This window comes from Aphelocoma coerulescens, chromosome 3, assembly GCF_041296385.1.
Source record: "Aphelocoma coerulescens isolate FSJ_1873_10779 chromosome 3, UR_Acoe_1.0, whole genome shotgun sequence".
Taxonomy (NCBI): domain Eukaryota; kingdom Metazoa; phylum Chordata; class Aves; order Passeriformes; family Corvidae; genus Aphelocoma; species Aphelocoma coerulescens.
Genome location: NC_091016.1, coordinates 116,108,046 through 116,130,782, shown reverse-complemented (window position 1 = coordinate 116,130,782; position 22,737 = coordinate 116,108,046). Strand labels below are relative to the sequence as shown.

Sequence of the window (22,737 nt, the reverse complement as noted above, 5' to 3'; positions counted from 1 at the left end):
AATTCCTTCCTTAGCTAAGCCAGGATCACTCACAGAACTTCTCCCCAGAAAAACCTGGCCCTCACTTTCTGCATTCATGGATTCTGCTCAAAGAGGCTCTCATACAGCTCTGTATGAGCTGGCTTCTGGTTAATATCTGTACTGTTCGATGCCTACTTTTCTTGCTGAAAGATGAGAAAAAAAAATGGCTTTTTTTTTTAATGGTCTCCTGGACATATACATCATCACTTGAACATATTCATCATCACTAAATATTCAATTGGAACTTGCAGACATGAACCATAATGGCACAATCTCAGTCTTTGTCTGGAAGGGACAGAGTGGGTATTTTATCAGAAAACAGGTGGAAAAAAGGTGCCTTTATACTTTCCAGTGCCTAGGCAGTATCCAGAATTCCACTACAAATCATATCTGAAAGGTAAAAGTCATAAGGACTTGAAATACAGCACTAAGTCTTCCCAGACTACATTCCTACACTAATTTTACCACTTGGACCTGAAGAGCCTGAACAACACGTTTTGGTTATTACAGAGAACTTCACCAAAACAGGCAGGTGCTGGCATGATTTTAGGGCTGCAGGTGAAGTTCTCAGAGGAAAAGTTGTGCTCCATTTGCCAGCCTGTCTCCCCAGTTTATTTGTGCAGCCATAACTAAGGAAGTTTACATAAAGACCATGAAATGCTGCCAGGAAATGCAGTAACCTACATTGGCGCTCAGTGAATGCCAAGACAGAAGGTGGGTGGAAAGGGACTTCTGTTGATGTGTGATGAATTTTGGGTGCTGGTAAACCACAGAATTAGGATCTCAACCAAGGATTTTCTGAATTTTTATAATTGTAAAACTGAATCCCAGAGTCCTACGAAGTGTTTGTACTGTTTTTATTCAGGTCCTCAATGGAGTATAGAGAAACAATTCTTTTTCTATTCACACATCACTTGGTTCATGTTGTGCAGCGACAACTAAGTTTGTGATTCCTCCTGCCATCCCTTAAGTATGGGTTGAAACATTCACATCTGAGATTTCTCAAGATAAAATATATGTCCACATGTCCAGGAAGTCTGCAGCTACCGTGGTGGGAACACCCACCTGCTCCATCCAGCTGGCCTGAACAAAATTCATGATGACTCTACACATCAAACAGCTACAGGCATGTCATACAAGTCCAGAGCTCCCCAGAACTGCAAGTTTACTGTACCTGCAGTGTACATCCAATTCCCAGATATGCAGTAAATCCACTAAGCACAGTGGGAGTGAGACCTATGGCTCAGGCCCACTGGAACAGGGCTGTGCTGGCACAGTAAGTGCAATGCTTTCCAAAAGCATCAGACTTGTGCACATGCAAGAAGGTTTCTGGACACATGGCAGCCCAGACAGATCTATTGCCTTTTAACTCCAAGCTGGTCACTTCCATCTGGAAACCCTGGAAAAATACAGAAAATACTCAATAATTTCTAGGTAAGACTTTGGTCAAAAAAAGAGATTATGCCAGTGGAAGTGAACAAAACATCATGGCTAAATTACAATTTGACACCAAGATCCACTGGTATGTTCTGCCTGCATCACAGGCTGATGCATGTAAACCACGGGCAAATGACTGACTGCATAGTTTATTAATACTTTTATTATTCTTTGTGAAAGCAAACATTTGAATGCATATTGTCAGTGAAGCCGAATTACTTGCAATCAAGTTTTTGAATGTCACCTATGACAGATTACAGAAAAACATCCTTTTAACTAAACATGTGACTGTTGGGCATATTTGATGACAATATATTTCAAAATGATCAAAGTCAGCTGTCAGAGAAATTAGATTAGTCATTATTAGTCTTCAGTAGTTCCCATGAGAACCTTAAACAGTTGGTGACTCTTCTTAAAAGATTAGGGTAAGCCTTGTAATGTGTCGTGATGAAAGTGGTAGAGATTTGGAATACAGGGCAGAGAGCTGTCTATATTTCTGAAAGTAGATGATTTCTAATTGAGACTTTTAATTGTACTGAATTTTATCAGTCTGTTATACAGAAAACATTGGAAAACAGCCTATATATTCCCATGAACTGCTGGAAATGGCATTTTAAATTCAATCCTCTGACATAATCTGGTTCCTAGCAGCCAGTGTCAATGCCAGCAGATATTCTTTTTTCCACACCATTTCTCCTTGTTCTCTTACTAATGCCAAGATGAGAAAAGATGCTGTTATGTGTTCACAGGACTAATTATTACACACTGGATCCTGCAGTCTTATCAGTGAAGTTGAAACAAAATTGGCAATATAATATCCATGACCTAAAAGTGAAGTTGGGGAATTTCAAAGCAAAATGAGATGAGGCTTTAGCCATCATGACTGCTGGTGTGCAATACAATAAAAAAAAATATTTATTGTCTGTTTTATTCCTCCCACAACTGGAAACTTCTATGATGTGAAACACTTTGTGTCCAAATGGAAATCCTATAAATTCAAATAATAAAGGATATCACTTAAGTAATATTTAATCCAAAGAGATAATCAGATAATCTCGAATATCTGAGAACAATGATTTCTTCAAAGCATTAGAAAAGATTTCTCTTTGAAATGGCTTGTTTGAAGCCTTTTTGCACAACCATAAAACAAAAGACTCTCTGTTTAAAGGATTACATTTAAGGAGTCCTTTTTTCCTGCATTTATTTCTTGGAAACTGCTGATGGGGGAGATCCCTAAACTGCAGTGAAGAATATTATGACTGTCATTTCAAAGGAGACTGATAACTTCTTTAGATCTTTCTCCAACAATGAGGTAATCATGCATCCTTGTCCTTTCATTATGATTTCTTAGCCCAAAATTTATCAAAGAGCAAAATTTTATAATGCTTTTTTTTTGAGAGCATTTTGATGTTCTTTACTGTCAATGCTTTCTTTTCAATTTTTTCTCTTTATCCATCCCTGAAGCACATACCTCAGATAACACAAAAGGACTTAAACCCTTAAAAGTATATAATAGCACAGGGCTTATAAAAAACACGGTACCTGATGACCAAGTTTTCAAACTTCTTACTTGAGTGATTGTCTACATGTGGTTTAGGCCATTTTTTCGTTATATGGGAAAAATCATAATATTAACACTGCACAGTTCTTTCTGTGCTGAGTGGCTTTGGGTTATGTGGGGTCCTCATGAAAGCAGCCTTTTTTCCTGATGTACCCAGCCAATGCAGCCCCTCCAAAATCATCACAGCAACAACAGCAGTAACACGTTAATCCCTATAGCCATGGGGTTTTAAGGAGAGAAGGGATACCTGGGGGCATTTTCCTGGCTCTTGGTGGCACAAAGGTCATGGAAATGTAGCCCAGGGTTCCCATGGCCAGCCCCTGGCTGAACCAAAGTCATGGTTGGAATCTTACCCAGCCTGCAAACAGTTGTTGGTTTTCTCTGTAGTGAATTTAAGTGTCCAGGCTTTTCCCAGTTGTTTCTCCCAGCAGTCCTCCACAAACCCCACTAGAAGCAGCCATAGTGTCCTTGGCTGTACCAGTACCAGTGAGGTGGTGAGAACTGGGATCCCAGCTCCAATGCTGCCTGGAATCACTCACACCACTTGACTTTTAGCACTAAGTTTTGGCCCTGACCAGCCCTTCCAAATAATGCTGAGGTACTGTCTGAGAGACAGTCAGGCCAGAGAACATTCCCAGGTAGTGATTATGGACAAGGCTTTCCTGTTTTGGGAAGGAAAGGGGATGGAGTCCAGCCAGATGCATGCAAATCAGGCCATGTGTTTCTTGCCCTCATGGCCAACAGTCCCTGTGGTTCAGGGATTTCCTGAGTCAGACCTGGAGTCTTTTGGGGAGCTTGACTGTTCTCAATTACTTTATATTCCATGAATTTGTCCAAATGTGTGTAAGATCCATGGAAAGCTTTAGCATCCCTCACATCCTTTGGCAAGCAGTTCCACAGCTCATTTCAGTGTTATTAATATCATACTTAAATGTATGTGATAATAAATCTATCATGCCTTGGCAAAATCTTCCAGGGGGTAATAGCTGTAATAACTCTTAAGAAGGTTTCCTGTGCTTTCTGTCTGAGAATGCCTAGCTTCAAATTTCAGCTACTTGGTTCCTGTTAATGCCTTGTCCATTAGCTGGTACAAAGAAATATATTACCAGATACTTTCTCTGAGTAAACTGTGATGAAACCACTCCTTAACCTTCTCCTTTATATAATAAATCAGCTGAGATCCCAAAATCTCTCCTAAAGAGGCATGCTTTCAAAACTCAAATGATTGCATTAAATACATTGAGACGTGATTTTCCTTTCAAAAAGGAGCCCTTTTTAGCTGCATAAAACACACCTTGATGGGAATAAATAACATTCACTCTCTGTTTAGTTTTTGACATTATGAAGATGTTACAGAGAAACTTTTGGCCTGTCTCCAGGCCAAATAAACAATTTCACAATTAGCATCCCAGAATATCCCCTTATGAGCAAACTGTGCTCCGAAATAAAAGTGGATTTCAGTCCAAAAATGCTAGTCTGAGTTCAAAGTGTGCTAAGGAATATAAACTGCTTATTCAGCACTATATGCTTTGGGAAATTTTTCCATGGAGACAAACTCTTTCTGAACATAAGAATGGCACTAATTTGTTCATATGCATATAATTAACTTCATTCCACTGATTTTCTTGGAGATTTGTTAGAAGATGAGGAGTGCTCTTTATACTTCACACCATAAAATGTGAAACCGCAGATCTCCTTACAAGATACATCTTGCCAAAGGAGGAAAAAATGCATCAATACAGTTCTATTGATTTGGCAGTAGAAATATTTAGTGCTTCATGTTAGATCTGATTTTCAGGTGTATTTTTTCTCACATCCCCATATTGTTCTCTTGTATAAGACTGATGTTGAAACATGATCTTCTGGTTGAATGAAATGATGAAAACTGAAAAATAGGCATGCAATAAATTTGCTTCATAGTGATTATACAGTGATGACTGCTACTGAAAACATTAACCACTCTTTCAATCTTGATTTTCAAGTTCATACCACTCCTTAGACTTCCAGGCATATACTGTAAGAAGGAATACGTCTTCCCAAATGCTAATCTTTCATTTTACACATCCACCTTGCCAAATCTTATGACTCAATTTACTCTGCAGGGATTTCATTTTCTGTAGTGCTGACACTCGAAGCACTCCCAGCACAGGGATGTAAATAACATTCCCATACACACTGTATTTCCAGAATCCTCACTGAGGCAGGAATGAGGAACCTTTTCAGCAAAAGCTGGTGAGAGGACTTTTCAAAACAGACAACTTGGAGCAATATTACCACAGAGAATTATTACTCCGTAAGTAATAAGTATGTTTTCAAACTCTCCAGTGTTCCTCCACTGATTCAGACAAGGTGCAAGTAGAATGGGTGGTATCTGAAGCTCAGAGGGAACTGTTCATAGCAGAAGAAGATCCAAATGCACATGAGAAATCTCTGTAGGATTCTCTGTTGAGAACTGAGATCTTCAAAGAAACACAACCCCTACAGTGGTGCACTGCACAAGGTTTCACCAAAGCCCTGCTGGAAACCAGTGCTTTCACCTTGTGAAAACACTGAGTTTCAATCTTTATGGTTGGAACCTGAACCCTGAATATGAGCAAGATGATTCTCTTTCTTCCTCAGAGGCACACCAGATTTCACATATTACACATTTGAGAAGACAATCACTTGATTCAGAGGATTGATAAACTAAATTCCTACCACAGTGGGATGTAACAAATCCGGCTGGAGACTACCATTTTGCTAATTCTCTCTTCCTTTATTAAACTATAACATATGATTAAAATCCATTTTGACATTTACTGCAAGGGAAACAAGACTGTGCCTATTGCACTGGTACAACGGCTACAAAAAATATTCAGGTACCTCAGGATTGTGTGAACAGCATTATTGTGGGAATTTTCTAGGTTGCTAATACTTCAATATCACTAATCTTGCTTTGCAATTAACATCCAAACAGACACTTGTGTATTTCAAATCTTCTTTTGAAATTTAATTCATTCCCATAAGGTTGACCCTTGCCTCGCAGGCCCTCTCCCTCATGATGACATGCTTTAATCTCAGGGGAAAGGGCTCTAAGCTCTCAAACAAGTCAGGCTGGAGTGTGATTCCACTTACCTCTGCTGTATTTTTTTTTCACACCAACTTTTCTTGTCATCAGTTTCAGCTTCCATTTAAAATAGATCTTCTATTTAATTTTGCTTCGTGTCTCCAGCACTGCAATTTAATGTCACCCTCTTTAACTTAAAAGAACATTGTTTTACGAAGAAAGAAAGCAAGAAAGTGAGGAAGAAAGGAAGAAAGCCTTTCAATCTTTCCTACTCTTTTCTCTGGAGGGCAAATTTCTTTTAATCACTTTCCTGAGCATAATTTAGCGCATGTAATTATACCTCAAAACAAAAGGAAATGAATCAATGCATTACTTTGATTTTAGTAAATACTAAATATAGTCAGTCTAAGAATTTCTTACTACCCTTTTGATACAGTTGTCACTGCCAAGGACCAAAGTGCTTCTGAGCAGAGAGTAAATAAGATGATGCAGCACTTGTTATAGAACAGCCTTTCTGAAATGCAGGACTGGTGCCTGGAGGTATTATGGTTCAAGTCTAACCTGTCAGCCTGATGCAAAATAACACACACTTAGATTCTGGCACATTGCTGCAGTCCTGCTTTACAGAAAAAAATTTTTTTTTGTCTGCTTTTTTAATTACCACAGTCATCCTAGATCACACTTGTATCCTAAACACCAGACCATCCTAAACCCGTGCAAATGTTATGCAGAACAGAAAGGACATTCCCTGAAAGACAAGGGATTCTGTCTCCACTGCTTGATCCCCTGAGCAGCAGAGTAGCAGCCTGCAGGTCACCATACCTATCTCTAAGGGCTTCCTCCCTGTTTGGCTCTGGTTTTACAATACCTTGGTGCCCCCTCAATGTCACACATCTTCGCTACACCCTTTGTGGCTGATGAGAAGCTGGTTTGCTGTGCTGTTCCTCACAAGGGTCACTCTCCAGCCGTGCAGGCATTTCCCTCCCACTGGTGACCCATCATGCTGACTTTGAAATGCCCTTACTTATTTACAATGTTTATTAATTTATCAACTCTCACTTCCTAAGGTATTGTGCAGCACACTCTGGTTAAACAAAGGAAAATACTAATCAGAATTAATAGCACTATTATAACCCAATGAATTCAGTAGAACTGCAATGGCTAAGGGGGGACATTGAATTGCAGATGAAGAACCTATGCAGAAAACACAAGATGCTGGAAACCAGCAACTTTTTTTCAAGAGTTATTCTCAACCAAGCAGCTGCAATAGATCCTCCATGTACCCTTCACTGTACCTGCAAGCAAGGGCAAAATGAGCTGAATTTTGTATTTTGCCATCATTTGAGGATGCCAGAAAGACGAAGGGGTTTTGTACCAGGTTCTCCCATTTTCAACATCTTGCATCATATGTGGTGGGACATTGCCAGTAGTTCTGGTGAAGAGCCAGGTAGCATTAAGCACTTTTGGTGCCTAAATCCAAGGAGACACAGGCATAGGATAGGACCCACAAGAGGTGTAGGCTCTACAGCACTGAGGAGCACAGCAGTCAGTTCCCAGGCACTTGCTGTTTCCAACAGCAGGGCTGAGTGAGGCATTTGGCTTCTCTAAACAGAGTTTCCTGAAAACAGGAGCCACAAACCAGCCCAGCAGGCAAGGAGCCATGTAAGCCAGTCACAAAGAAATCTTGAGGTGGTGTCAAGCCTTACCCCACCCAAGGGTGCTGTACTTGGACGGTGTTCACAGCCCCGTGGGGTGGAGAGCCCCATTCCCACCCCCCCACTCGAGTGCCTTTTTCCCATAATACACAACCCCAGGATGCAGGAAACAGGAGTTCACATCATTCCCTGGCCTAAGGAAATGACTGCACATCAGAGAGCTGGTTTCACAGTTGTATTTTTTCCTTCAGGCCGAAAAAGGAAGATACAGAGCATCTACACTGCAAAACCTGCCACTGGGAAAAGCTTTTCCAGTTCTGGTTTTGGTTTTTTTTTTCAACAAAGAAGACAACAAAAGGGAAAAGGAACATAAAGTTTTGGCCTGAATAAAAATCTATTCTGAGTGAAAATGAACTTTTCCCTTCCTCTGTCCCATGAAAACTACACAGTGACCCTTGCTGTTCAACGACTAACTTTATACACTTCTAAAGTCCTTCTGCCTCAGGTAAAATGCTAGGGATGTATTAGAAACAACCAGCAATACCTTACCAACCCTCTGCTAAAAGCAGTGGTGATGAAACAACCACCAAAACTGGTCTGTGGTGAAAACAGGAGCTACTGAAGGGCCTGGCCCAGCACTGCTGTGTGCTGCAGGCCTGTGCCAAGGAGCACAGCAGAGAGGCTGAGGAGTTTCCCGCTGGGAAAGGTGCTTTGGCAGCCTGTGGTCCTGCAGGTGAAGCCTGGTCCTCCCACCAGTCTCCCCAGGACCCACCATCTTGATGCTCACTCCCAGCAATGTTCTACGACAAGAAAAAGGACAATAAAGCCAATTCCAAGTGACAACCCTCCATGAATGCATCCACACACCGGTGTCTCCACTGCTGTGCACGGTACCCCTGCCTGCAGCTGGGAACACAGGCCCCCAGACACAGCCTGAGTCCTTGGCTGCCTGAAGCACGGAGGAAAAGCTTTGCAGGTGGGCTCTCCCTCTTGTCCTACTTTGACTTCTTTCTTTGAACTGTGCTGGAAGTTTTCTTTTCCTGTTCTGTAGTTAATCTGCTCACAAAGTCACACAGAATATGAAATTAAAAATGTGACAGGCATTTTTTTTTTGTTGTCTGCTTTTTGACAGCTTTTGGAAGAGAAACCCAAACTCTGGTGTTTTGCCAGGAGTATTATGTTGTTTCACTTATGAAGAATGCATTTTTCATAAGTAACTACTTTACATTGCAAACTCTGGGCTCTTATTCCAGACAGATAGACTATTTTTAATAAAGTTTCCTCCAAGATCTCAGCTGGCTTTCAAGTCCATGAGTGTTAACCTAGAAATACTGTACTTATAGAACTGCACACAAAGGTATATTCATCAGGTCTGTGGCTGCTCTCAAACTGAAATAACCCTTCAGAAGTTAAAAAAAATTACAATACATTCATAAAAGGGAACTCGATTGAGTATAACGTGCAATTATAGAGGGCCTGTACTTGGTTTCAGAAGGCTGTGATTGTGACCTGTGGCTGTGGTTGGGCAGGAAACACTTTTCCTGCCTTGCAAATATTCCTGGGATTTCAGAAATTTCTCCCATTTCCATATGCAGAAAAAGAGAGTTATTTTACATCTTTCATTTAAATGAAAGAGCAGAGAGACAGGCAGACAGCCCACAGGGCTGTGGTTAGGGCTCTCACCTATGGTGAAAGGGATTTAGGATCAGATTAGCTGTGCTTGCTGTGGTTTGCAGGTGGGATGGGGGTGCTGGACTCTCAGAGGCACCAAGTGCTCATTAGGCTTTCAGCTTTTGCAGCCCTCTCAGTTGAAGATTTTCAATTTTGCACAGATCATTAACTGTTCACCAGATCAGGGACTTGAACCTAATTAATCCATGGGAGACTGATGCCAAAACCATCAAGGCACCCAAGCAGGTTAGGCACGACAAGTCCCAGTCAGATGGGAAAGGCCTCGCAGGAGCGATTCAGCTCCCCCAGCTGCCAGCGCAGACTCGTGGCAGGGCTCTGGCACACCTGCAGTTCTGGGCCTGTCTGCCGTGCCCACGCCAGGAGCCACCTCTGCCTGCCCACCGAGGGCAGCGCTGAAGGGGCACTTTGTGAGTGGGCAAAGTGAGCCAGCCCAGGAACGGGTGCTGGCTGGGCCACTTGTCCCTGAGGTGCAGGCAGCAGGTCCTCCTCCACCAAGCCCTCAGGAACCTGAACATCAGTGAGTCCTTCTGCACAGTGTCTTAACCCTGCACCCTCACCCACATCAGCCCTCAGAGGGACAGGATCTAGCCTCCAGGCTAGAAGCTGGGCTGAAACAGAGATGGTTTCTGTCCTTCATAAACAAACCATGCCATTGCTGTGGCAGAACTCACGGGAGTGGAAGAAAAGGTCACCCGATTTGGGTTCAATGTAGTCTCCTGAGAAAGGACCCTATGACTCTCTCCCTACACCCAGCACCATCTACACCCCCTGCCAATGGTCACAAATAAAATATTCCTTGCTCCTTTGTCACCTGCTCCTTGCACACCTGTACCATGCTCACTGACCTGCATTATGCTCACTGGACCAAAGGAAGGCTTTCAGGTTTCTTCAGCTCCAGAAACTGCCCTTATTTAAAAGATTTCCTAAGTTTTACATAGATTGCCAGTGTCATGGGAAGCCAGGCCAGGAGGGAATCTCACCCAGTCCCCTGCATATCATAAGAAATTAATTCTCTAACAAATTCCCTAGTATAAGCCCAGTTCAGAGGAAAAAAATGCTACATTTCAGCATTTGGTTTTTTTATCCCTCTTTGTTCTTCTCTGCTTATTCTTTTCTCTACTAAAAAAAAAAAAAAAAAAAAAAAAAGCAAAATGAGAGTGTAGGAGAGGTAAAATATGAATGGAAAACTGCTTAAAAGTACTTTAACTTAGGTTGTTACTCTGGGGAGGAGAGAAAGGCACTGAGAAAAAAAAATGTGAAAGAAAATATTTTCTACATTTATGTTTTCATTTTCTTTGTCAAAGTAATTTTCATGTCAGGAAATTCACTTGTACACAACCCTCCTACTGGGACCAGCCCTGCTGTGGGAGCTCAGCTCCCATAACATGGCACGTTCTGTCACCCAGACACCTCAAAAGGGGTACCCAAATCAGGGCTTAAAATATTCCTCATCTTTTCCTGGAGCTGCTCTAGAGTAGGGCTGATGACAGACTGGCCAGGGATACACTTGCAAATGAGTGCTCTTGAGGTGACAATCTAGTGAATGAAATTTAACAGTACATGATTTTTGATGTCTCTCACTAAAGAAGTCAGCATTTTGTGTTGAGTTTTCCAGGAATATCTTTAGGATGAGTTACAAATATACAGCAAGATGGCAAGGTACAACACACAGCCTGCACAGATCATCCCTTGACTCCATGGTGGCCCCAGGTACTTATTGTGAAACAATTTGCAGTGTCCTATTTATCATATTTTCTCTTTAAAGTCACCATTGCCTGGTTTCAAACTCATTATTGCCTTGTCAAATTTGATATTCTGTTTAAAGCAAAAGCAAATTATATCTCAGAGAACTGAGAGAAGATGGCTAGAAAGAAAGATACCCTCGGTGTACAGGGGGTGTGAGACTTCCCCTTTCTGGGGCCAAAAGGACCTGTTCATGAGGGCAGGTACCCTGTTCTGGGTACCTCTGGCCTGGCCAGCTGCATCTTTGACCTTCACTCCCTGCATCTCACATCCAATTAATCTGTGAGTGCATTTATTTACGAGCTTGACTTTGGTTTTGGAGCTTTCAGAAGTAGTTTACATCAGTGGCTGAGATGCTGGGGTGAGCAGACACAAAATGAAATAGAAGAACCAGAATTTAGCCCAATTATGACAACCCCAAGAAACTCCGTATTAATGGAAACTACTGAGAATGCTGTTTTGGTTGGATTTAGTTCTGAAATCTTCAAGCATAGGTTGGTCTTGGACTTTCATCTTTTTCAGAAAATCCTGGCTGAGACACTTGGTAGAGATGCATAAAGTTAGATGGGTAGACAACATCCAAAAAAACATTAAAAAGGAATGAAATGGAATTCCCGTCTTATGCTTCGCTTCCATTTTAGCTGAGCTGCCCAAAGGCAGCAGGGCTCCTGCAAGGAGGATCATGTAATGCCACACCAGTCACTGCAGACCAAAATGCAAGTGGGGAAAAATTCATGTCTTTAGGGGATGAAGTGAGCCTCACTGCCTCACTCTTTAATTCCATTAACTGCTCTGTTTCTCCCAGGCATTCTGCAGGCAGCAAGAGAATAAAAAAGATCCATTTCACATGGTGAAAAGGACATCTTTGAACAGAAACTCCTGAAAATGGGTGGCTTAAGGTACAACAGGTACAGCAGCTGTAAAATTATTCTGCTATTTAAGTTGGAATTCTAATATTTTATTGTATGCCTTAACACAGAATTTTCCTAAATGTTTTCAGAGAAGATCTTGTAGCTATAGTATTAACAGAGTATAATGAGCAAAAAGTAGAATGAATGGTTTATGTTTTGGGATTGTTTTTTAACCCTTGCTCTTAGTCCCATTGTTGGCTTTAGCAAAGTCACTAGATGGAGGACAGACTGTACACACACACAAAGAAACAAGCAGTTGTTTTCATAATATCTGTCATCCATCCAAATCCACTCTGCCTTTCTTTCAAATAGACAACATTCTTAGCTTACCCTTTACCCTTCAATTACCAAGTATATCACAGTCTTGCAGCCCTCCCTCAACTTCAGAGCAGCATGGAGCTCAAACAAACAAAAAAAACCAGACAAACAAACAAACAAACAAACAAAATACTTCCCTGGATTTCCATGCATACTGGCGATATAGAGCATAGGAGACTGCAAAGTGGGAAATACAACTCTTAAGAGTTCAATATGGATTTTAGTTCTCCCTCATTTTGGGTTCTTGCATGATTTCAAGAATTTTTTTTGTAATGTAAAGGTGTTAAATTCTGATTACGTGATTCCTTCCTGTTCAGCAAGTCTTACTTTACACATCTATCCTGTAGAGTTTTACTAAGATGGATATCACTGACCGGAACAGGGATGGTGTGAAGGGTGTTAGAAACGTGACATGTTTGAAACCTACCACCAAAATCACCCACATAGGTAATATTCAGATGCAGTTTCATGACAGTTCCTACCCACTCTTATGAACTCTGATGTCTGTGAAGTGCAGTGAACACCCTTCCTCACCAGCAGCAGACCCATAACTCTTCAGGAACCGCTGCATGGATGTGCAGTGTGAGACCATGCTTCTCTCTCAGGTCACATCTGTGACCATCTCTTCATCCAACATCCCTGGAGGAACATTCAGTGCCCTGGAGCTCCAGTGATTTACATGTCTGAGTACTCAGCTTTGAGCTGAGCATGCCCTCCAGGGTCTCCCTGCAAGTAGGGGACAGACACTTCCCTACCAGAGCTTCACAGTATGAAACTGCTCCCTTTGGGGGGTGACAAGGAACATCTTCACTGTATCCAAAAGCATTTATTTCATCACTGAAACCTCTTCAGATCCCTGAGCTCCTTCCAAGCACAGAGTGAGCAGAACCTGTGCAGTGGCATATTCTCAGCTCTGCTAGGACCCTGGAGCATTCGAGAAGACACAAACACCCTTATTCACATCATGATGCTCACCTGAAGATCAGTCAGGCTGTTCAAATGCCATCCCAGTAAACCACTTTACTATTCCAAGGAGATGAAGCATGTGCTATGCAGAGTGAAAATACCATTGCCCAAATGGCACACTTAATGACAGTGCAGAAAGTTGTAGGAAATGTGTAATAATATGACAATAATAATAAAATTAAAAGAACATGTAAGAATTGGGCCAGGGAGGGAAGCAGTTGACCAAGATCTGAAAAATTACAGCAGATTTCTTTGGGACGTGTTCTCCAATACTTTATTAAATCACCTAAAAGTAAAGGACTTCTTCTGACTTAGGGTGTTTCTTCACCCAGAACACACTCCCACAAAGAGCAACAGCTTTTGCTCAACTTCAGCTGAATTCTCTTGCATCAGAAACGTCCCTGGGCTCTTACATCACCGTGGCTGTGGACACAGATGTAAAATCACTCCCTTCCCTAGTGAATGTAAGGCAAAATATTTATTTTAATAGTGCCGGCTAGGCCAATTTCATTCATAATTGAATCAGTGGTTTATTTCTAGGTCATTTCACTGACCACCCATTCATCACTTCCAGCCACAGGGTTCAAAGAGCTGCTGGAAGGCATAATCTTTTCAAAACCCAGCACAAGTAGTGTCACACCCCAAGGGCCAGGCTGTCAGCCATGCTGTGCCATCACAGCCTGTCAGCCTCAACCAGGACCCTGCAGCAGAAAGGCCAGGACAGCCAGCAAAGATCTCTACAGCCACTGGCATCTTGGGGCATGCTTTCAGTGACAATGGAAAATGCACTGGTTGAATCAAAGATGGCCCAACCCAAGCTCATCCCACTGTCCTGGTGTCCCCTTAGAGCTGCTGATGATCCATGGGGAGTTGAGCTTTTTGGGTCCTGTGGTCATCACCAGCATGTGGCCACACATCATCCATCACAGATGCACAATGAGCCCATGTTCTCTTTTTTTTTCTGGTGAAGGCAACCAAGGGAGCTGTACCTACTTTCTTGTACTATTTCACAGCTCCTGTCCTGCAGACAAGAATTGCCACAGTGCACCAAAGCTCCCCCTTGCACTACAGTGCAGACACAGCGGTGCACAGAGTGATTTTCAATACATCACGTCTTAAGAGAAAAGATTTGCAAAAGATTTTGAAGCTAAGAGGTTTAGACCAGTGATGTATCTCAAGGGTGTCTTGCAGCAAGGAGTTGCCATGCACAGCAGTACAAAGAGAAGCCAACCCCCTTCCTCAAATAACTGCCTTGTGCAGGTAGTGGAAGCTAAAGCTAAAAGAGTCTGTGATTTGGAGCAAACACCAAAGACACCAGACTCCAGTTCCTGTAAGCCCCAGTCCTAGCAGGCAGTCAGGCTGACACATACCCAGGACAGCTTGGTAACATTTTCCTGTGGACTCCTACCTTTTATGTCTCCATATTGTGTAATTTTTTTTATACTTGCCCTTCCAAGCAGAATGATTCACTCTGCTGCACTCAATTCAAGAAAATCACTTTTTTTCAGCCAGTTCTATACTTTTCTCTCTTGTAACCATGGGTAGTAATTTCTAAAGTGCTTAAAGTGATCAATATGCAGATTGAACAGCCTAAGTCTCAAATTTATCTCCAATATAATATGCATTCTTGGTGCGTATGTCCAATAGCTGCAAAATGATACTCCTATTAACTGGGCAAACAGCTGATGGAGAAGTTGGATTATCACCACAGTTCAAATCATGACAAGAAGAGAAATACAGGTTTTCACAACAATAAAAATTTCAGAGTGACCAGACCCCAGTCTCCTTTTTCAGTTTCATATCTTGCAAATATTTTGATCAACTTTCCACTCTCCCCTCCAGCCACTCCTGCAGTTCAGATCAGCTGACTGTTTCATGGAGCCAACCTCTTTTGATCCATTAGAAATTTGTCCAGCATCCATTTCTAAAGCCAGTTGGAACACAATTTGCAAAAGGAGAACATAAATCAAGTGGTAAATTTGTGATTTTCCTACAAACCACACAGGAGTCAGTGAGCTACTGGCTCAGTTACACCATCCATTCCTCTGAGGAAAAAAGTCTGAGGCCTTTTTCCCTGGAGAACTATACTGGAAAATCTTTAGATAATCTTGGTCTCAGAAGAGGATCTTAAGCTGGGCAATATTTATCTTAGTTTAAAAAGTAATTATTCTATTGTAGATTCTTAGATGGAAAAAAAATCTCATAGGAATGAGCAGAAGGATGGGTATGATTTTCACTTTGATGACATATTGATCGAGATAAAAAATAGTTAACTGTACAACTCCTCTAAAATATTATACAAATGGAGAAAATTATTCTATCTAAAAAGCCAGAAATATGTGTCTTGGAACAAATCCAGAAGCACCAAATGTCTGCTTTTAAACTCAGTGACTAACGGAAAGAAAACTACAGTGGTTAGTTACAGCAGTTTTAAATAAATATAAACTAGGAATGGCTCTGGCTGGATCTGGGCAAACTGACCTCCAGAGCTGAGAAGTGACCCTCAGATTTCAGAAGCATGTAGTATGTGGAAGGGGGAGACCTGCTTGGAAGAGAAGAGCCTGAGGAATGCTCCATTCCATGATTTCTGGAGAACTCTTAGGGAACCTTGCCCCTGTTCCAAGAAAGTACAAACAGCTCTGGTGTCTTGCTGTGTGAAAATTTCCCATGGGAAAATTTGGGACAATAATCTTTGGAGGGGACAGTCCAGCATAGGATAACAACCTCTGGCAGTGGGGAAACAGGCAATAGTGGTGGTGAGGAACAGGCACCCAAACCGTTCGTGCAGTGCCCTGATTCCTGGCTTGTGTGCGTGGGTTGGCTTGCAAGAGCCATGAAACTCTCACTGCTTTAATAAACCATTTCAAAGTGTCTGTGTGGTCTGTGGTCAGCTCACACCTCACTCACAGAACTCCTCAGACACTGCTGCACTCACCTGCCCAGATGTCTGAAATGCCCACTGCCCCATTCCCACACTGCCCTCAGACCTGACCCCTTTGATACCTGGGCACATTCGCACCTGTGGGTGCTGCTGCCAAGTGCTCAAACTCAAGCTGTGAGACTGATCAAACTAAACCCTCTCTTTTTCTTTTGGGTAAAAGTATTGTGAATCCAAGCCCTGAACTAAATGTAACAAATCCTCAGGAATGTGAAGTGCAAATGACACATAAGACTCAAAGTTCGGGCCATGTCTGTGCTAAACGTTTTGCACAAGTGTTTTATCAGATCAGAACGGCACATGCTAATGAATGCAGTGGCACAAATGGCATTGAAGTACTGCCTGTGCATTGCACAGTAATTGTCAGACAAAGGATGGCAACAAAGCAAAGACTCTCATAAAATTAGATTAAAAATTTTAACTCTTGGTCTATCATGTACAGTGTTTCCATGGATCTGTAATTCCCAGATTACAGAATTTCCATAGGTCTGTAATGCTCAGGGAAAGAATTTGCAGTGGGAAGCAGAGGCTTTCTCTGAATTTGCAGCAAGCAGTTCACTGCTGCTCAGGCTGCAAACACAAGCTATGGACGGCTGACATCTTCTGAGTGCACATCATCCCCAACTCTGATTCATGTCTGAAGGCTTAAGAAGGATTTATCTTCAGAGCCAGCTCAAGGAGTATTATGTGAAAGGAGAATGAATAAAACAAGAAAGTCATAAATTTCTTTTCTAGTACAAAAACCTGGGCACTGAGTAACCATGCAGAGCCAAGAACTGAGTGGAGCACATCAGTGTGAATGCTGTGATCTGTGTTAAAAAACCTTCTCTAAATTCCTCATTAGCATTCCTTGCTAATTCCTTGCTGGGGGGAGCAGGTGTTAATATGCCATGAAAGAATATTAATTTTTAAGTCATCTACTGTTTTAAATCACTTCCTCTCTCAGCCCCCTAACAAACAGAGAAGTTAGCATCTGGGGAGAGAGATGCTCTCCCTTTGACCAGACTCACTGCACAGAATACCTGGAGCTAATTCTGCTTTCTGCTGGCATAAAGGGGATCCAACTTGGCAAATTGCTTTAAATGTGACTACTGGCAACAGAAAGGGTTGCAATTTTTTTTTTTTTTTACACTGAATAACACAGACGAACTGGCAAAAAATGGCTGGATAAAAATCTAGGCTACATAATGCTGGTTTAATTATATTTTCTGTTTAGATCTTATCTCACAGTGATAAGTTCTTACTAATTCACTCTTGTCCCAGATTTCTTCCCCCTGTGCTTCAGTAGTGTAATAAAAAGGCATTCTGCTGACAGACCTATGTAAATTTTAGTGGGAAAAAGGGAAGAATTGTCACTGATAGTAGGCCTATGGCCACATGTAGATGAAAAACTTAACCACTCCCTCTGCAAAGTGTCGTCTACTAGTAGAAAGGAAGCACACAGGAAAGCAACAAGGACGTTGAGCCTACAGAAACTGTAAATGAATAATCTTTAAAATTTCATTCCTTCCCTGCAGGACAGAGAAGGTAGTAAATAAGGAAAACCCAGCTAAGGGGGTAGAACACTCCTGAGCTCCACACATGGTGATGCAGGAAGTTGAAACTACAACAGAAAATGCATGAATGCTAACAAGTCAGCACATTTCCTGGATGTGACCCATTCTCATTACTCACATTACTCAAGTTAAACAGGAGCACATAGGTTTATTTAGGCAGAATAACAGTTCTTGTAAACATAAACAACAATGAAGAAGAAAAGTAAATTCACCTGGGAGACAACAGAAGTAGAAAAACAAAGAAAGAGGTTATGCTAGAGCCAGGCCTAAGTCCAAAATCTGTTCTGTCTCCAACCCCAAGCCCATTGATACAGAGCTGACCTCTGTAAAATCCTGGTCAGGTACTTTTCAAGCCCTTGTGCTATTGAAGATAACAATTTACAGGCCTTCTGAAACAAAATGTGGAAGAACAGCAACACTGTAAAAGCTGACTGCAAACTATAGCAAAACACACACAAGCCTGATGCAAGTACTCAGTCTCTTCACCTCTTCATTATATTTATCTAAAACCATAATTTTTTATATTAGTACTGATTAACTAGAACTCAGCAATCCATGCCCTATTACCAGTGTGAAGGACCAAGGAAGTGGGAAAAAACAGATTAACAACCAAAAGTTATAAAACCATAAAGTCACAAATAGGTGCCCTTTCTATTGCCCGTGGGCTCATTCTGCAGCAACATTAATGTGTCTCCAGAGAATAAATAGGGCCATATAATGGCAATTATTGTCATGGGCTCATTGCAGACATGACCTCACTCTCAGGACTTGGAATCTGCTCCTCACTGGGCTGGAGCTCTGGAAGAATTTTAATGACGGGGTGAGAGGGTCAGGCTGTAATATCTCTTTTTCAGAACAGAAACCCATCTCGGTGGGGCTGACTGAGGCTGATTGCTATCTGAGGTCCCCTCAGGGTCTCCAAGAAATGGCTGGGTCAACAGGTAGCTGAGCACTCACACCCAGTGCTTTAGTTACTGTAAGTGCCCTGACAGAAATACTAAAAACTTTCCATGGTGCAGCCTCAAACCTGAACATTTGAGAAACCTCTGGTTTGGAGTAACTCTTGCTTTCCTCATGGATCTGGAACAGCTTTTGCTTATTGTACCCCAAATAACAGGACAAGGCTGTCTTGTGCTCTCAGCTTTTACCTGTCTGTAGTTTTGTGTTACCGGTTAGGGATGCCCTTACCCAGAATCTTAGAAAGGCATTCAGCAGCACCCAGGAAACTGGAGGAAAATGTGACCTGGCCGTGACCTGTTAAACTACAGACTGCTCACACCTTCACCTGCTGGGAGTTACCAAGCTTGGTGGGAAGACATGCCTGCTGTAATGCACAACCATTCTCAGCTAACAGACATCTCCCAGCTACTCTGCAGAAAGCTAATCCCAGCTCCCACTCAGCACCAAATCTAACTATCCCCAGGACCCAGTTTAAATGGTGAACGAAGCCTCCGTTTTGTCAGTCTCTGCCATAACAGTCCATTAACCTCAGTGAATTACCTTGTAGTCCCCATCCATCAAAGTGTCTACCTGATGAAATGAAGAGCTATTTCTTGAGTCTGTCACTATGTGCCAGCTCAACAGCTAAAGCATTTATTCAATATGATTAATCCATTATATCCTAACTGTGGTATCTGCCCTGTCAACCTGAAGACATGGACAGAAAAGTTCCCAGGAACACCAGAGACAACAGCAACGAGACTGACAAACCCCATGTGTATATGGCATGCCAGGGGCATCCAGGAAAGCATAAATTCCCTCCACTCCCACGCTGGTGTTGGAGCACTGCTTCATGTGAGGAAAATGAACTTCAACAGGAGGCAGAAAGGGCAGGAACAACTCAAGGGGCAGCAAGAAGCATTTCACAAATAGCTCCCAGTGCCTAATAGAACTGAAAAGACGTGTGGTAAGAAAGTGCTTTCTGGTTGAAGATAAGGGTGTTCAGATCCCATGATGAGTATCAATACCCAGAAGTGCCATTCCTCTCACCTGATGAAATGTCTGGGATCTCCTAGATTTGTACCATCGCTTTGGTGTTTAGGTTTGCTACGCCAGAATTCCACCTCACAGCCTGCAGGGCTGCAGGATCCCCAGTTACGACGACACTGACCAAATGGAGTAGGTCAGTCCTAGCTGACCTGGTACCTGCCATTGAACCTAATCTCCATCCAGCACTGCAGAACATGGCTAGCTGCTGCCTTTATTCCTTCACTGTCATCTTGTCCTTGAACCTGGTTCCCTTGACTTGAAAGAATCTAAAATACTGCAATATCTGAAATACTGCTAGCAAGGAGCCAGGTGTGGACCAAGACCGACAGCACTGGTGACAGAAGAAAGCACTTAGAGCATAAATACCAGGGTGGTTTACACAGAAGGATAGGCAGGTTCTCACTATTCATTCCTGAATGTTTACTGGGTTTGCTTCAATTACAAGGCTTCGTGGCATGAGCTTCAGATGTACGATGCGAAGGATTTTTCTAAGGTCATGGGTGATAATTGAAAGACGACTTTGATACTCACATTAAAAAATATTGCTAATAGGGAACAGCTCTGAAATCAGCCCAGCATGATGCCTTTCAGTCTTGGTAATAATGAATATACAAGCACTCATAACAGTCTACTCGGTGGAAACAAAACATAATTTGGCTGGTCATTTGCTTTTGGTTCATCTTTTGTTGGGGGAAAGGGAGGGGAGACGAGTCCTGTGGCATTGGAATTGAACAGCCCATCTCTGTTTTGAATCTGCTGAGATTAAATATATCCTTTCAACAACAAAGGCTGAACTCTGATCAAAGCCCCACCAGCAGCACGCCCTACAGTGGGATACACCAGATCCTAATTCCTGCAAGTGCCCAAGGGAATATGAGACTCCCATCAGTCAAGTAAGACAAGGACAGGAGAAAGCACCATAATTTTCAGTTCAGCCCAACAAACCCTGCAGCCTCTTGGCTTGCAGTAACCTGGAATGCATCCTGCAAACAATTAGCAAGATGGCTTTTCCAAACCCATCAACACCACATGGCTCTTTGATATTGTTTTGTTCTTCTTCCCCTCCCTCCCAAGAGCTTTTTCAGGAACTTCATACACACGCTGCTGGGAGTACAATTATAGGACAGCATGTTCAGTCGAAATTCATTCAGCATGTTTCTGGGATCCCTTGTTTTTGTGCAAGGGCCTCTGTGCTTCTTCTGCCTGCACCCAGTGTGCATGCAGTTGTATGAGATGTTTGGACAAGCAATTACCCATCATGTGTGAATAAAGGCTTGTTTTGTCAAGCAGATGTATGTGTGCAAAAATGTACAGTCCTGTGTTGTAATTGTCTAAAATACCATTGTGGCACGACAGTGAGTTACAACATACACAGAGATAGCCTGTCTCTAAGTAATTTCTTGTCTTCTGCACAGACCCTCCCAGAAGCTCCTCTCCATCTGTACTGCAGTCATTTATGTAGGACAAACACTGATGTTAACAGACTGAATGAAAAAAAAGTCTTTTCTATACTTGCAACTCAGATAGCAGAACTTCTATCATGGCTCAATTATAGCTTTTTGCAGGATGGAAAGGGGATCTGCACCAGCCACTCACAGGCAGGCAGAGTTTAGCAGTGGGTGTGTCTTGTCCACTCTCACCTTGCTCACTTGTCCTTTGCTCCTCCTCCTGCACTCAGCAGGAGCAAATCTCTCCCAGCCTTCTCTGTTACTCTAAGGACCATGCTACAGTCAACAGCCTACCAAGAGTTTCTGCTCAGAAATTACCTCCCAAGGGCAAGTCACTCACAGACAATGTGTTTGAAAATGGCAGGTTTGTCTGTTCTGTCCTCTGTCGATCAGGAGAGGGGAATCCTCCTGCCAGGCCCTTCTGTTTACGGTCACTGCATGGAAAAGGCAGCTACAAACTAGGGATAGCCCCCAGAATCATAAAACATCTCAGCAGTTCCTACTTCTCTGCTGCTGGCAGGGATGGTGCAAGGAACATAAACACAGTACAAGGACTCTGGGCTGGTGAGGTGGGTTGCCCACTTACTGCCCCAGAAGGAAATATGGCTTCAAATCTAGGCTGAGCTATCAATGGTCTAATGTGTTGTTGATCAAACTATCATCTCCTCTCTTTCTCTCTTAGAAATAGAATAGAATAGAATAGGATAGAATAGGAATAGAATAAGGATAGAATTAGAATAGAATAGAATAGAATAGAATAGAATAGAATAGAATAGAATAGAATCGAATCAGGGCTCTAGGAGTCTGCACAAGTTACCATAAGTATGTGGTTTTGGGAAATTGATAACTATTAATCTAAATGTTTCCATGCCAAAATTCTCTGTCATACTTTTAAATACTTCAGGAAGATGGAACCACCCACTCTAAGTCTGTAGTTTTATTCTGTATCTGTGATCTAGAAATAAATTGAGAATTTCCTTTTATATTTTTAGGAGTGCAATTATTTTAAGAAACTTAAAGTTGTTGGAGAGGTGCATTTCTATGCATATTGTATAATCACTTCTGAAAAAGAAAACATTAAAACAAAACTACTATCTCCCATCTGTCCATTAGCACTGAAATATAACCAACCAAGCAATCGATAATATTGAATCATAAAATCATAATATAGAATCATAAAATCATTTAGTTTGGAAAAGACCTCTAAGATCATTGAGCCCAACAGTTAACTCAGCCCTGACAAGTTCACCACAAAACCTTGTCCCCAAGTGCCAAATCTGCACATCATTTAAATACCTCCAGGGATGGTGACTCAACAGCTTCCCTGGGCAGCCTGTTCATATCCTGGGCAACACTCCTAGTGAAGAAATTTTCCCTAATATCCAATGTAAACCTCCCCTGGAGCAACTTGAAGCCATTTCTTCTCATCATTTGTTGCTCAGGAGAAGAGGCTGAG

At 42.1% G+C, this 22,737-nt stretch overlaps 1 long non-coding RNA gene across 1 annotated transcript; it reads right to left on the bottom strand.

The window, feature by feature from the left end:
- Window positions 1-894: 894 nt before the first annotated feature.
- Window positions 895-22,725, bottom strand: LOC138107418 (uncharacterized). Its single transcript, XR_011149508.1, has 3 exons — window positions 22,578-22,725; window positions 6,134-6,232; window positions 895-1,420 (listed from the first exon to the last, which is right to left on the bottom strand). It is a non-coding gene; the product is annotated as an uncharacterized lncRNA (long non-coding RNA).
- Window positions 22,726-22,737: the final 12 nt, after the last annotated feature.